Below are 12,214 nucleotides of genomic sequence, written 5' to 3' on the forward strand. Positions count from 1 at the left end.
TGTGTCTCCTCCCAAGAAAGATATGAAGTCTCGACCCCAGTCCCTTTGAATGTGACCTGGTTTGGAAGAAGGACACTGCAGATGTAATTGCTTAAGGGAGGATGGGGTCCAACATTCTTGGAAGAGAAGAAAAACAGGAATGTGATGACGGGACAGAACCTGGAGCCCCGCGGCCGTGAGCCCAGGGATGGCCAGCAGAGATTGTCCCCAGACACTGGAAGTGGCAGGAGATGAGGAAGGGTCACCTGCACACACAGGTGCCCTGGGGCCACCTTGCTTCTGGACTTCAGGCCTCCAGGTCTGAGGGGCAGTACCTTCCTGTTGTTTTAACGCCTCCAGCCCCACCCCAAGGGTCTGGAGCTTTGTGACAGCAGTCCTAGGAAGTGAATACGAGGTCCTCGCCGCGCCTACTGGCCCCAGAGCCTGGCCTAGAAGGCCCTGGCCTCACCTCTCCCCCATTCTCCTGTCCTCTGCTTCCCCCCAGCTGGACTCAAAGTCCATCTGTCCCTTCAGGGAGCAGCAGCCTCAGTCATCCCAGGCGGGTGTGTCTGAGCCCAAAGGACCCATGGGCGCAGTCATGGGGACTAGCCCTTATCCTGGGATCCCCTCTCCTGAGCATGCCAGGAGGAAGAGCTTCACAGAACAGACCCCTTCCACCTTCGTGGCTCCATCCTGCCTCTGGGCCCTGCCCCCTGAGTTCCCAAAGCACCAGGCCTGAGCTGTGGGAGGCTTCGTTCAACTTGAATAACAGACTTAATTGTGAGTCACAAGGGTCTTGACCTTGACCTTCTCAAATTCAAGGTCTGAATGTGAGATGGTTCTAATCCTTGAAAGTGATAGGATCAGCTTAGGGGCATACCCAGACCTTGGAAATAGGGATCAAGTGTGCATGTGTGAAGACAGAGTGGGGAGAGCAAAAAAGTTCCCTTTTCCTTGTCCCAATCAAGGTCAGTTCATTCCATAAATGAGCTAAACACACAGAGTGTTTTCTCCCTACTGACTTTATTATCTTTAGTTTTTGAAGAACTGGCATTTCAAATGATCCTAATGACACTGAATCTATCTTAATTATAACCCTTCATCTCAGGGCAGAGAGATGTCCATGGAAGAATTTTCTAAATTTCTTAATTAACCTGAGATGACTTTATTTTGCCCAAGACTGTGCTCTGAAACCATTATGAGATATTCTGTATGTGCTACCCCAGAGTAGTTAAAAAAAAAATTTTTTTTAACTATACCATAAAGCAAAAAACAAGAACAAAAACTACAGCAATAACCTGCTAAGTGACAAAAGATCAGAAAGACTAAAGAAGAAGGCAACGACCAGTATTTAAATGTCCAGATGTGTAGAGACTCATATCCTGCACACATCATTTCCATGTTTTTAACCTGCTCAAAATCTAATTTTTGATGGTGAGGGTTTTATAAGCAAGGTTTAAATTTATTACTATGTGGCTGCTTATTATTTACTTTATTTTCCAAAAAAAGTTAATCCTTCCTCTACACAGAGACCAGATCTGAAGTTTAATCAGTAGAAGCTTCCCCTGGGAGGAAATATTCATCTTTTCCTCTGTTTCCCTTTATGCTCTGTCCCTTCCAGCAGAGGAGACTCCCCTGGAGATGCAATGAGCCCGCAGGTTCCTCACCGTGGTCCCCATGAGGCCTGAAAGAGACCCACACTGTCGTCACATGGTCCTAAATGACATATCTGACTCACGCACTTGAGATGATTTACCTGCCATGGCTCAAAAGCATCCTGTCTTTTCACTCCAACTTGTCTTTTCCAAAATATTCTTTAAGGTCAAGTGGGATTCGGGAGGCTGTGGGCTTTTTGGGGATTTGATCCAGGCAAAGTCAAGCTAACGTGGGTTCAGGGGACAGGGTCTGAGGTGTGGCTGGGAGAATCTCTGGCCTCTGGCTGGTTCTTGATGGATGCTGCCATTGGGGGGCGGGTGGGTCCCTGGATTGCCAGGGCTGTCTGAGGACCACAGAGAGCCTGGGGTTGGGACTGCCCGAGGACCCTGGGGTCTTCCGCCTCGCCCTACCATGAAGCCTGGGCCCCTCTTCACCTGCATGGCTCCTGGGGACCTGCTCCTCCAGACCCTCTTGGGGGAGGCTCTGCACCCCAGGTCCACGCACACCACTCAGCACTCCCCCACCAGGGCCTCCTGGGAAGACCAACCGGGATTCTCATCTGGAGCTGCCACCAAAGCCGTGCCAACTTGGAGACTATACCACTGATATCACTGTCAGTGCTTTTCTAGAACTTTCTCCCCCCAGGGATGGTAGTGGGTGGAGAGCAGCTGTTCCTTTCTTTGCTCCTCGAGGTTCCCTGAGAGAGGAAATGAGGAGGCTTCTTTCTGGGTTCCTTCTGGGAGTCTGTTCTAGGCTCCTGGATGTTTCTCCTAGGCTTTCTCCCCAGGGATACAGCAGAGTTCTGCCTGAGTTTGTGTAAGGAGGGCTGGTGTGTATTCAGGACTCAGTATCTGCACACTGGGCTTCCCAAGTGGCACTAGTGGTAAAGAACCTGCTTGCAAATGCAGGAGACATAAGAGAGGTGGGCTCAATCCCTGGGTCAGGAAGATCCCCTGGAGGAGGGCATGGCAACCCCCTCCAGTATTCTTGCCTGGAGAATCTCATGGACAGAGAAGCCTGGAGGGCTACAGTCCATGGGGTCACAAAGAGGCAGGACTGAAGTGACTTAGCATGCATTCACCTTCCCACTAGTCTGCTGTTTCCCGGAGCTTCTAGAAACCCCTGCTCCTCACCCAGCCTCTCCCACGTGACCTCCAACTCCAGGAATGCTCAGGTCCTCTGAGCACTCAGGAGACAATCTGATAATGTGAAATGCAAGGCTGAGTTATCTCCCGGGCACAGGTCGACAGCCCCAGATGCCTATGGAATAAGTGCAGAGCGGGCGCTGGGGCCACACACCTGTTGGAACCAGGCTCTTCCACGCCAGGCTCTTTTGGGACTGAGACCCACACTGTCTCAGGAGGACCTGTCTCCTCCGGCCCAGCTCATTGCATCGATGTGACTCCACTGTTCTCCTGAGTGTGTTTACTATTCCAGGAAGTGCCTGCTCAGAAAGCTACAGATTCCTTGGTCTTCCCATATCTTCCTGAAAGACCATCAGCTTTTCAACAGAGAACATTGCAGATAATTTACACCCTGAGCCGCTTTCAAGCCCTGCCTCTGAATCTTTGCCTGCTGTGTTGAACAATCCTGATGGTGAAGCTGGTGCGCTCACCCGAACTTCATCAAGACCCCTTCACGTGAAAACCCACCTTAGCCAGACACCGGAATCTCAGTGAGGATCCCAGCTTTGGCCTCTTCCCTCCGATTCTTCCCCCCATCCCAACCCAGGCCCTGCCTCGCTCGCCCCCACAATAAGAAGAAACACAACTTGGTCTGCTTATCAGCAGATTATCTGGGTGATATTTCTGAGGAGCTGGAATTTGATAACAGCAAGAAAAGAGGAAAAGAGAAGTAAGAGTTCTCCATGCTTGTTACTTTATATATAGTAGTGTATGGGGAAAGAATTTTTTAAGAAGTGGACATGTGTCCATGTATAACTGATTCACTTTGCTCTACGCCTGAAACTAACACAACATTGTAAAGCAACTGCTTTGTTCAGTCGCTCAGTCATCTCTGACTCTTTGAGACTCCATGGACTGCATCACCCCAGGCTTCCTGGCCTTCACTACCTCCTGGAGTCTGCTCAAACTCATGTTGCTGGAATCAATGATGCCATCCAACCATCTCATCCTCTGTCGTCCCCTTCTCCTCCTGCCCTCAGTCTTTCCCAGCATCAGGGTCTTTTCCAATGAGCCAGTTCTTTGCATCACATGGCCAGAGTATTGGAGGGACATCCTGGGAGTGAAGGCTCTGTGCTCTGCCGGGGGTAAGGGGTGGGGTGGGGGGGAATGTTTGCTCCCCGCTTCTGTAACAATTTGGAACACAGAAGAAGCCAGAACTAAGATTCTGACAGGACAGAATGGTCTAGCAAGCCACTGGAAATTCAGATCTATGTGAGCATAGGAACTCTTTCACATCGTCAAGCTGTGAGGATTAGGAATATCCAGATTCTTTGAACTGAATAGGGAAAAAAAAAGAAAAACCTGGTTAACTGACAACATTTTCATGGCCGTTCTTTCTTTAATAAACAATTTTGAGACCATTTACTATGTCCCTTTCAACCTACCATGCCTTTCAACTTTAATGAATTTCTTGTATGGAATTTTTATAATTTTTATTTTTTGTATTAGAGTAGTTAGTATTTGATGATGGGCCTGAAGCCAGCTGAACATGCTTTAGAAGTTTCCAAGGTATCTGATTGAGTTTATAAGCTTCTTTCTCAGCGCTTCTTTACTGCCTCTCTGAAGGATTAGAGAGTTTGTTGGTAGTTGTGCTGAGCTTGACATGATAATGAAACAATCAGAAAGGAGCCTCACAGACAGGGCCGATTCCCCGGCTGTCTCATTGAGTAATGAAGGACCAACAGCTCCCCCTAGTGAAATTACAGGGGTACTAAATGTTTCTGTGGCTTCCCAGTTGGCTCAGATGGTGAAGAACCTGCCTGCCATGAGGGAGACTGGGGTTCGACCCCTGGTTTGGGAAGATCTCCTGGAGAGAGGAATGGCAACCCACTCCAGTATTCTTGCCTGGAGAATGCCGTGGACAGAGGAGCCTGGAGGACTACAGTCCATGAGGTTGAAAAGAGTTGGGCATGACTGAGCAGCTAACACTCTGACAAGGAAAAGGAAAACTGAGATATGCGAACATACATTATTGTCTTACTTTTACTTAAAATTCTGTATATTTTGTGACTTTTCTGGTGAATTGGATGGTGAAAAATCTCCTGCAATGCAGGAGATGCAGGTTCAATTCCTGAGTCGAGATCTCCTAGAGAAGGGAGAAGGGAGAAGGACAGAGGAGCCTAGTGGGCTACAGTCCATGGGATCGTGAAGAGTCAGACACAGCTGAGTGACTAACACTATTTAAATGTTTCTATGAGCTAACTTCAGAGTCCTATTACATCAGCTCGAATTTAGGATCAAACCTCTTTCTATTGCAGATCTTCAAAAGTAGAATCAAAAACTATCAGTAAAATTTCTGATTATCAGTTAGGAATAAGTTAAACAATATATTAACTATTACACTTATAACTGGAAGACTTTATCACATAATGCACTTTATTCTTATGTATTATTATTATTTTTAAATAGTTTACTTAAATATTTAATATTTGGCTGCACCGGATCTTAAATGCTCCATCTTTGTTGTGGCACGTGAACTCTTAGCTGTGGCATGTGGGATCTAGTTCTCTGAACAGGAATTGAATCTGGACCCCCTGGCATTGGGAGTGTGGAGACTTAGCCACTGGAGCAACACAGAAGTCCCTCATACACTTATTTACATAGTCTGTTGTTCTTTGGTTGCAAAGTCATATCTGACTCTCTGTGTCCCCATGGACTGCACCATGCCAGGCTTCCCTGTCCGTCACTATCTCTAGGAATTTGTGCAAACTCATGTCTTAAATCTGAAAAAAAAAAAAAAACAACAGATAAAAGTGAATTTGTCTTAGAACAATCATTCATCTTCACTTATCAAAACATAGTCATAAGGGCTTATTAAAAGAACAGCAAATCTTGAAAGACTACTGGTAAGATGAAAATATTTTGACTGGATTTTCATGAGAAATTAATAAATATGGCTAAGAAACTGCCACTAATACATTTGGGGAAAATTATAAAATGCCAAGAAAGAAACACATATTCTATCTTTCTCTTCTCCAGGTGTGAACAATGCTTTGTAGAGATTGGAATCTTCCTGACTGTCTTCCCTACCTGGTTCATTCATCAAAATGGAAAATTATTCTGCACAACTCTCAAGTAATGCATGACAAGAGATAAGTGATTCCCAGAAGACTTTAAAATTAAATGAAAAGAGATCCAAAGGCCCAAATCACATGGAGCCACAAATCACATACAGAAGTCAAATCAATAGGATTTGACCCACTAGTGGAAACGGCTTGACAGAGAAGAAATTACTTCTTTCAGAATCTACTAATTGTTGAATAGAACACATATTCATGGAATTCATTCACAGTTGAAGTGTGTTCACTGGATAGGTTAGAGAAAAGCTCTTATCAAATTAAATTTTTAAATGTAAGCAATAGAGGGTTGGTTAACATTTAATATTAATCTACTATTTGGGGGCATTCAATGAAAAGAGCAAAGTTCAAGCTTTGAACCAGGAAGCAAAACATTCAAAGTTGGTTGGATTTTCAGGCAGAAATACAAGTCTAATAATCCATGTTGAGTTATAGAGTTTTTGATGCAGACACCTAGAAAAATGAGTTTCCAAACAATTAGTTTTCATCAACAGTATCTGATGGGTCTAAGAACACAATCTAAATGCGTGTCATTTCTGGAAAGAGATCTAAATTTAGAGCCTTGCTAATGTCCAGCATTATCCTCCCAAGCCTCTTCAGATGCACCTGTCCTGACCACGGAAGTCCATCCAACTGGGGGGAGCTCACCGCTTCCGGCTCAGGAGTTATTACAGCCTGCCTCCCACTTGCCTGCTTTTAATCCTTTGTGTCTCCCTGGTGACCTTGGTTCTTTGATTCTGTTGTTTTTCACCCTCTCTCAAGAACTTTGCTATGGCGACAAGAAAAGGAAGCATATTTTCCCAAAAAACATCTTTTCCATCATTGTAAATGAGACTATGTTTACACTTGATCATTGTTGCGATAACAATGAAAAGACAGTGGAAAGTTTGTGATTCCAACAGTCTGGATACAAGATACCCTGACCAGTTCTTCCACTTACACCAACAAAGCCTGCTGGGCTACAAAATAACTAAAGATATTGATAAACTAATAAGAATCTTTTAAAAATGATACAAACAAAATTGTTTACAAAACAGAAATAGACTCACAGAAGAAATAGAATCCCATGGACACAGGGGCCTGGTGGGCTACAGCCCATAGCGTTGCAGAGTCGGACTTGACTGAAGCAACTTAGCACACACACAGAGAAAACAGATGCTAACCTGAATTGTGTTTTTAGCAAAAGGAAAATCTACCAGAAATGAAAGTAAAATAAGCTAATTTTCAGATCAATAAAAACTTTTCCAACCTGTGTATATATAGCTGGGAGTCTTAACCATTGGACCACCAGGGATGTGCCTTCTAGCAGTAACTTTTGTTAATGAAATTTTGAAGGCAGCGTTTCATGAAAAGGAAGGCGACTTCAAATGTAGATCTGAGGTGTAAGAGGGAGTACACGGAGGGATAAACCTATGCAAATGATGGCTGTGTAAAATAGTATCAATCAACTCTGTAGGATTTAAAAAACAGGATAAAAAAATGCACTACAAAAAAAGAGTATGCAAAGTTATGGTGTTCCAAATTCCTTGTATCATTTGGCAAAGTTGTTAAGATATTATGTGACTTAAATTTGATTAAGTTAAACAATGTCAACGATGGGACTGGTGAGAGACACAGGTGGGATCCCCAAGGTCGCGGTAATCCGCCACTTCGTAATCTAAGCTATGGACACACAGTTGTGCGTTTTGTCTGTTGCATTCTTTTCTCTTACCCATCTTCATATCTGCTCAGTGTTATGAATTAGCCAGGAGAGAGGTTTGTGTGATGAGCCAGTTGCTGTTGAGTCACTACGTCATGTCCGACTCTTTGTGACCTCCTGGGCTGCAGCACGCTGGGCTTCACTTCCTTCGCTATCTCCTGGAGTTTGCTCAAATTCATGTGTATTGAATTGGTGATACCGTCCAGCCATCTCATGCTTAGTCTCCCCCTTCTCCTCCTGCCCTCAATCTTTCCCAGCATCAGGGTCATTTCCAATGAGTTGGCTCTTCACATCAGGTGGCCGAAGTGTTGGAGACAGTTGAGTGAAATATAATACTGCTTTCAAGGTGCTTACTCTGCAGTGAAGGAAATAGAAATGTCTTTGAACGATTAAAGTTCAAGGGAGGAACTGAAAAGCACTAGGAATCTTGCACATCCAGTCAAGTGAGACGAGAGGGCAGACAGCGAAATGGGGCTCATTAAGCTAACTGAGAAGGATTGGTGAAAGGGGTGGCCCCGACAAGGGATGAATAGTCTGTCTAGTTCACAAGTTGAAGAGACCAGTTTCCGGTAGAAAACTGAAAATAAAAACAATGATTGTATTGTTTGCCTACTGTAGTCCTCATTTCCTAGAAAGACTGACTGGAAGGGCAACAGATTCACTTGCAGCTATTCCTCCCTAACAATCTACCCTCTTTAGATGCGACATGAAAGCTGGAGCTCGGGTGCAAGTCTTGTCCAAGAAACCTATCTGAGGAGCAATAAAGCAGGACTTGGGATTTTATGTTTCCCTTACGTATTCAAACCTTTTTACAGATGCAGTGTAGATCTTTGAACTGCAGGGGCCGTCCCTGTCCCTCACTGGCTATTAGATGTTTTAGATAAACGAAAAACTCAAATACACATCGAGAGAAAATACATCTGTAGTTAAGAACAAGAGCATCGCTAGGAATCTGAGAGTCACAAGGACAGTGTGTTAGTCATAAAGAAAACCTTCCTTTATGCACTCCTTCTTTTATTGGGAATGACTTGGGTGCCATTACACAGGTCCTCTGTCCTACAGCTTCCAGATTTACAATGATTACCCAACATGATTGATCAATAAACTATCCAATAACTCATCAGGGTGGCTGGAGTGTAAGGTACTTTGCATTTTGTGATTGAAAATCCTTTCAAACTATCACTTGTAATTTTGATCTTATTCTAAACCTTTATCAATGATGTTGGAGATTTATTGGTTGAATTTGGCTAATGGAATCTCCAACAAGTCAACTGCAATGTTTCCCCTGAGACTTGTATTCTAAACAGCGCAGGTATTGTGATTGTTCCAGAGGTTAGAAAACCTGGATTCTAACTGTGGGTCTACCACTGCTTGACCATGCGAACTTCAAGATACTTTGCCTGTCTGAGATCAGACATCCTCTGAATAATGGAAACAGCACTACTCCACCTCCTAACTCCCCAAGGGTCTTGGGAAAATCAGAAATGAAAGTAGTATTTCTTTGAAAACTGGAAGGTTACACACACACACACACACAAATAATATTATTTTTCTTAATTGAACAATTTAGGAAATTAATTTACTTATTTAGTTTTATTAGGTATAGTGGATATAAAAGAAACAGTACATGTTTAAAATATAAGTTGAAAAGTTTTAGCACACACACACGTACATACCAAAGTTTCTTCATATTCTTAGATAATTTTTGCTCTTATATGTTTCCCTTCTTCCTTTCTAATTTAAAAGATTCTTCTTTCTTTTCCCTCTCTGATTGCATTGGCTAGGACCTCTAGTATAATGTTGAATAGAAGTGGTGAGAGTGGACATCTTTTCCTTGTTTCTGATCTCAGAGAGAAAGACTCCAGTCTTTAGTCACTGAGTATGATATTAGCTGTAGGTGGTTTGTAGATGTTTTTGATCAGGTCAAGGAAATTTCGTTCTATTTCTAGTCTATAAACAGGTTTTTTTAAAATCAGGAATATCAGTTTTTATCAGATGTTGAATTTTGCCAAGTAGTTTTTCTGCATTTATTGAGGTGATCATGTAGCGTGTTAATATATGAATCATATGATTGATTTTCAAATGTTAAATCAACCTTGTATTTCTAGAATAAACCCCACTTGACTTGGACTTGATACCCTTTTAATATATTGTTTGATTAAATTTGCTACAACTTTGTTAAGGATTTTTACATCTATATTCTTAAGGATGCTAGTCATCTTTCTTGTAATATTTTTGTCTGGTTTTGGTATCCAAGGGATGCTGGCCTCATAGAATGAATAGGTGAGTATTCCCTCATCTGGAATTTCATTGATGAGTTTGTATAGAATTAATATTATTTCTTCCTTAAGTATCAAAGCTGCAAATGGCCCCCCACCCACCCACCTCCACTCTGCAACTGATTTATTTTTTCCTGTTTCTTTGCCTGTCTAGCACTTTCTGATTGGATAATAATGGCTTGCATTTTACCTTGTTAGAATCTGGATATTTTGTGTTACTATATATATTTCTTAGCTTCGTTCTGGAATGCCATTCATTTCCTTCAAAAGGATTGGATCCTTTTGTGGCTTGTTTTTAGCTTTGTTGACTGGGTCCAAGCAGATCCCCTTTTGAAGTTTTTTTCACTACTAAGGCAGTACTACATGAGTCTTTAAACTGATAATATAAATGTTAAATTTATCTTATTGAACTATAGTTGATTTACAGTGCCGTGTTACTTTCTACTGTACAGTAGAGTGATTCAGTTATATGTGCACATATATGTTCTTTTTCATACTCTTTTCCATTATGGTTTATTACAGGATATTAATATAGCTCCCTGTGCTATACAGTAGGATCATATTTATCCATCCCATATATAATAGTTCACATCTGCTAACGCAAACTCCTACTCCATCCCTCCTCCACCCGCCCACCCCCAACTGATGTGGTATAAATGACAAGGGTTCCAATTTTTCTGCACGAAGGATGGCTGGTCCCGTGTGAGCTGAGGCAGCTGTTCTCTGTAATCCTTCCTGGTGGTTCTCTTCCTGGCCTCGGGTAGTTTCATCACATGCAGACGCTGATCAGCATTCTGCAAACTGAGGGGAGGGGGCCCTCTGCAGAGTTTTAGAGTTCTGTCTATGGAGCTCTTGCCTCTCTGGTTCTCTGCCCAGAGAACTCCAGCGCTTCTGACTTCCTCGTCCTCCCAGCACCTTCTTGTGAACTCAGAGGGCCTGCCCGGCTCTACCTGATGGCCCTCCCCTCCAGGTGATGGTGGGCTAACCTCGTCTGTTTCTCCTGTCTCAGGAATCACTGTCTTCTGCTTATGTCCAACTTCTGAAAATCATCTTTTCAAGGATTTTGTCCTCTTTTTCCTACATCCCATCTTGACTGGAAGTGAAAGTCTCTTTGTGACCCCATGGACTTTAGCCCACCAGGCTTCTCTGTCCATGGGGATTCTCCAGGCAAGAATACTGTAGTGGGTTGCCATGCCCTCCTCCAGGGGATCTTCCCAACCCAGGGATCAAACCCATGTCTCCCACATTGTAGGCAGATTCTTTACCATCTGAGCCACCAGGGAAGTCCTCAAATTTACTATTTATACTCATTTCAATTTACATAATTCTGTCTTCTCTGCCTGCCTTTCCACTCCTAATCAGATGTTAGGATTTCATGAAACCAAAGTCATGTTAAAGGAGAATCCAGGGTTTGGAGGAAAGAAGGAAGAAAGAATTAATCAAGTTAAAGATAAAAATAGTTCAATACCTTCACTAGGTTCCTCCTACCTGTGAAATATCATGCTTGGTGCCATTAGACTTTTTTTTTTTTTTAATTTTTTTTTTTTTTTTTTTTTTTAAAGACAGACATGTGCGAAAGCGCCAGGGTTTGCAAGGGACAGGATGGACCCTCCAAACACGGGGAAAGGCTTTCGGCAATTCGTCTCCCTGCACTATCAATGACCAGGGCACCGGCGCCATTAGACTTTTGCATGAGCCATGGCCCCCTGTGGATTTAGAGTAAATGCAGTTGTTGTTGGTGTTCAATTGCTAAGTCATACCTGATTCTTTGCGACCCCATAGACTGCAGCATGCCAGGCTTCCCTGTCCTTCACTATCTCCCAGAGTTTGCTCAAATTCATGTCCATTGAGTCAGTGATGCCATCCAACCATCTTATCCTCTGCCACCTGCTTCTCCTCCTGTCCTCAATCTTTCCCAGCATCAGGGTCTTTTCCAATGAGTTGGCTCTTGACATCAGGTGACCAGAGTATCAGAGCTTCATCTTCAGTATCAGTCTTTCCAATGCATATTCAGGGTTAATTTGTTTTAGGATTGACCGATTTGACCTCCTTGCAATCCAAGGGACTCTCAAGAGTCTTCTGCAGCACCACAGTTCAAATAGGAAAAGTTTACTGAGACTTGAAGATTTCACTTTGAAAAAGAGGACACCCTTACCCATTTCTCTTTCACCCGCTGCTTCTCCCTCCATTCATTTCCTAAGCCTCCCAGAAAACTATTTCCCCAGCAAGACAGCCTGTGTTTGCTGCTTGGAAGTTCTGCATGTCTGGGATCCTTCCCTGGTTTCTAGGGGCTTCCCAAGGCTTCCTACTCAACCATTCAGCCCTGGTCTGAGAAAAAAT

General features: G+C 43.4%; 1 non-coding gene across 1 annotated transcript; it reads right to left on the reverse strand.

Moving 5' to 3' along the window:
• Nucleotides 1–11,443: 11,443 nt before the first annotated feature.
• Nucleotides 11,444–11,594, reverse strand: LOC122685078. The gene has a single exon (XR_006338250.1). It is a non-coding gene; the product is annotated as a small nucleolar RNA SNORA71 (small nucleolar RNA).
• Between the last annotated feature and the right edge of the window lie 620 nt (nt 11,595–12,214).

The sequence above is a fragment of the Cervus elaphus genome, chromosome 27, assembly GCF_910594005.1.
Source record: "Cervus elaphus chromosome 27, mCerEla1.1, whole genome shotgun sequence".
NCBI lineage: Eukaryota > Metazoa > Chordata > Mammalia > Artiodactyla > Cervidae > Cervus > Cervus elaphus.